This window comes from Bison bison, unplaced genomic scaffold (assembly GCF_000754665.1).
Source record: "Bison bison bison isolate TAMUID 2011002044 unplaced genomic scaffold, Bison_UMD1.0 scf7180017864171, whole genome shotgun sequence".
In the NCBI taxonomy this organism is placed as follows: Eukaryota; Metazoa; Chordata; class Mammalia; order Artiodactyla; family Bovidae; genus Bison; species Bison bison.
In genome coordinates, this window is record NW_011494743.1 from 858,871 (window position 1) to 863,764 (window position 4,894).

Sequence of the window (4,894 nt, forward strand, 5' to 3'; positions counted from 1 at the left end):
CTCAATGCAGAGTTCCAAAGAATAGCAAGGAGAGATAAGAAAGCCTTCCTCAGTGATCAATGCAAAGAAATAGAGGAATACAACGGATTGGGGAAAGACTAGAGATATCTTCAAGAAAATTAGAAAAACCAAGGGAATATTTCATGCAAAGATGGGCACAATAAAGGACAGAAGTGGTATGGACCTAACAGAAGCAGAAGATATTAAGAAGAGGTGGCAAAAATACCAGAAGAACTATACAAAAAAAAGATCTTCATGACCCAGATAACCATGATGGTGTGATCACTCACCTAGAGCCAGACATGACTTCCTAGAATGCGAAGTCAAGTGGGCCTTAGGAAGCATCACTACAAACAAAGCTAGTGGAGGTGATGGAATTTCAGTTGAGCCATTTCAAATCCTAAAAGATGATGGTATTAAAGAACTGCACTCAATATGCCAGCAAATTTGAGAAAACTCAACAAAACTGGAAAAGGTCAGCTTTCGTTCCAATTCCAAAGAAAGGAAATGCCAAAGAATGTTCAAACTACTACACAATTGCACTCATCTCACATGCTAGCAAAGTAATGTTCAAAATTCTCCAAGCCAGGCTTCAACAGTACATGAACCGTGAACTTCCAGATGTTCAAGCTGGATTTAGAAAAGGCAGAGGAACCAGAGATCAAATTGCCAGCATCCATTGAATCACTGAAAAAGCAAGAGAGTTCCAGAAAAACATCTACTTCTGCTTTATTGATTATGCCAAAGCTTTTGACTGTGTGGATCACAACAAACTGTGGACAACTCTTCAAGAGATGAGAATACCAGACCACCCACCTGCCTCCTGACAAATCTGTATACAGGTCAAGAAGCAACAGTTAGAACTGGACATGGAACAACTGACTGGTTCCAAATTGAGAAAGGAGTATGTCAAGACTATATATTGTCACCCTGATTATTTAACTTATATGCGGAGTATATCATATGAAATGCTGGGCTGGATGAAGTACAAGCTGGAATCCAAATTTGTGGGAGAAATATCAATAACCTCAGATACACAGATAATGCCACCCTTGTGGCAGAAAGTGAAAAGCAACTAAAGAGCCTCTTGATGAAAGTGAAAGAGGAGTTAAAGAGCTGGCTTAAAACTCAACATTCATAAAACTAAGATCATGGCATCCTGTCCCATCACTTCATGGCAAATAGATGGGGAAACAATGGAAACAGTGACAGACTTTATTTTCTTGGGCTCCAAAATCACTGCATATGGTGACTGCAGCCATGAAATGAAAAGACACTTGCTCCTTGAAAGAAAAGCTATAACCAACCTAGACAGCATATTAAAAAGCAGACATTACCTTGCTGACAAAGGTCCATCTAGTCAGAGGTATGGTTTTTCCAGTAGTCATGTATGGATGTGAGTGTTGGACTATAAAGAAAGCTGATTGCTGAAGAATTGATGCTTTTGAACTGTGGTGTTGGAGAAGACTCTTGAGAGTCCCTTGGACTGTGAGGAGATCAAACCAGTGAGTTCTAAAAGAAATCAGTCCTGAATATTCATTGGAAGGATTGATACTCAAGCTGAAACTCCAATAGTTTGGCCACCTGAATTGAAGAACTGACTCATTGGAAAAGACCCTGATACTGGGAAAGATTGAAGGCAGGAAGAGAATGGGACAACAGAGGATGAGATGGTTAGATGGCATCACCAACTTGATCTCAACATGAGTTTGAGCAAGGTCCAGGAGTTGGTGATGCACAGGGAAGCCTGGTGTGCTCATGGGGTTGCCAAGAGTCTGACACAACTGAGTGAACTGAGAACACTTCATCCAAAAACTGGAATATATATGATTTCCAACTACACATGGAACATTCTCCAGGATAGATCATATACTAGGCCACAAAACAAATCTGAATAAATTTAAGAGGACAGAAATTACATCAAGCATTTCTTTCCTAACCATAATGGCATGAAACTAGAAATACACCTGCAGAAAGAAAAATGGAAAAACAAGCACTGGAGACTAAAAAATATGCTAGTAAAAAACTAATGGGTCATTTAAAAAAAAACATAGGAAGTCATAAAATATTTTGAGACAAATGAAAAAAAACCAAACACAAATTTCTAAAATCTATATAGGATGCAGTAAAAGCAGATCAAAGAGGAAAGTTTATAGTGATATAGGCTTACCTCAAGAAACAAGAAAAACTCACATAAACAACCTAATTAGTCATCCATAGGAATTAGAAAAGGAAGAAGAAACAAGGCCCAAGGAAATAATAAAGATCAGAGAGGAGATAAAATAGCAACCAAAAAAAAAGCAAGAAAGAAAACATCAATGACTCTAAGGGCAGTTGTTTGGAAAGATAAAATTGATAAGCCTGTAGCTAGATTCACCAAGAGAAAAGAGAGAGGATTCTAATAAACAAAATAATAAAACAGAAGCAATAACAACCTATATTAAAGAGACAGAAAAATCCCAAGAGAATATTTCAGACAGTTATGTGCCAAAAATTGGAAAACCTAGAAGAAATGGATATATTTCTAGAAATATGCAATCTTCTAAGACCAAATCAGGAAATATACAATCTGAATATACAGATCACTGGTAGTAAAATTTAATTAATAGCTTTAAAAACTCCCAGCCAACAAAAGTCCAGGACCAAGCAGGTTCACAGGAGAATTCTATTAATACCAAACTTACAAAGAAGATTTAATGCCTATCCTTTTCAATCTATTCACAAAGATTGAAGAGGAGGGGACACTCCCAAATTCATAGTATAAGGCCACCATTATTCTGATACCAAAAATAGACACTACAAAAAAAAAAAAGAAAGAAACTACAGGCCAATATCTCTGATGAATATAGAGGCAAAAATTTTCAACAAATATTAGCAAACTAAGTTCAATAATACATAAAAGGGTCATACACCATGATCAACTTGGATTCATTCCAAGGTCACAAGGAAATACACAAAACAAATTATATAGCACATCTCATTAACAAAAGGAGTATAAAAATCATATGATCACTTCAGTAGACTCAGTAGACTCAGAAAAAAGCATTGGAAAAAATTTAACATATATTCGTGATAAAAACTTTCATCAAAGTTGGTATAGGGTACATATCTCAACATAATAAAGAACATATATAACAAATTCACACCTAACGTCATACTCAATGATGAAAAGCTGAATGTTTTTCCTCTAAAATCATGAAAAAGACAAGGGTGCCCACTCTCTTCACCTGCATTTAACCACAATAATCAGACAAGAAAAACAAATAAAAGGCATCCCAATTGGAAGGGAAGAATAAAACTTTCAGTATTTGCAGATAACATTATATATATATATATACGAATAAAACTTTCAGTATTTGCAGATAACATTATATATATATATACGTATATATATATATATATATAAAAGACCTTATGGTTTCCAACCAAACACTATTAGAACTAATAAATGAATTCAGTAAAGTTTTAAGATATAAAATTAATATACAAAACTGTTGCTTTCCTATACACTAATAATGAACTATTAGAGAAAGCAAGAAAACAATCCCATTTATAACTGCATCAAAAAGAATAAAATACCTAGAAATAAATTTAACTAAGGAGGTAAAAAACCTTTATTCTGAAAACTACAAGATACTGATGAAGGAAATTAAAGGCAAAGAAATGAAAAGATATGCTATGTTTGTGGATTATAAGAATTACTACTGTTAAAATGCACTTATTACCCAAGCAATCTATGATTTAGTGGAAAGTGAAAGGGAAAGTCGCTCAGCTGTATCCAACTCTTTGTGATTCCATGGGCCATACATTCCATGGAATTCTCCAGGCCAGAATACTGGAGTGACTAGCTGTTGTTCCCTTCTCCAAGGGATCTTCCCAACCCAGGAACTGAACCCAGGTCTCCCACATTGCTGGCAGATTCTTCACCAGCTAAGCCATCAGGGAAGCCCCTTGTGGGAATTCCATGGACTCTATGGTCCGTGGGGGTCACAAAGAGTCAGACACGATTCAGTGGAATCCTTGTCAAAGTACCTATGATATTTTTCACAGATCTAGAACAAATAATCCTAAAATTCATATGGAACTATAAAAGACCCTGGATAGCCAAAGCAATGTTGAGAAAAAAAGAAAAAGAACAAACTTGAAGGGATCACAGCCCCTGACTTAAGACGATACTACAAAGATACAAGTAATCAAACTAGTATGGATGGGGGTTGAAGATGGTGGAAGAGTAAGATGTGGATTATTTTCCTCCTCACAAATACATAAAAATACATTTGCATGTGGAGCAACTCCTACAGAACACCTGTTGAACACTAGCAGAAGACCTCAGACTTCCAAAAAGGCAAGCTAAACTTTACATAAAGTGGTAGGAAAAAGGAATGAAAATAAAGATACAAAGAAAAAGGGATGGGTCTTGTACCATGGGGAGGTAGCTGTGAAGGAGGAAAAGTTTTCACACACTTGGAAACCCCCTCACAGACGGGGACAAGGGGAGCTTTGGAACCTCAGAGAGGAGTGCAGCAACAAGTACATAGAAGACAAAGCACAGAGAATTTGGCACAGAGATCAATGCCAATTGGCATCTCCCAGCAGAGAAGTTGTTTGGACACCCACCACAGAGAGTCAGGGCTGGGTGCTGAGGCTCAGGCTTTGGGAGTCCGACCCCAGGGAGAGGACTGGGGTTGACTCTGCCTCCCTCTGAGGGTACTAGTACAATGCAAGTGAGGGAGTCCAGGGGAAAGCCTGGATCTGCCAAAAAGGCAAGAGATCATTGTCAAAGGGACCCTCAAACTCCTGGAGACCCTCTAACTCCACATGTTCCCAGCCTCCAGGATCCAGCCTTCACAAGTGGGATGAGTTGGCTGTGGTCTATGACCCCAGAGATGGGCAC

At 37.7% G+C, this 4,894-nt stretch overlaps 1 protein-coding gene across 3 annotated transcripts in view; it reads right to left on the reverse strand.

The window, feature by feature from the left end:
* NEK10 (NIMA-related kinase 10) overlaps nt 1-4,894 on the reverse strand; it is a 272,823-nt gene that overhangs the window by 237,081 nt on the left and 30,848 nt on the right. The gene's annotated exons all lie outside the window — the stretch shown is intronic.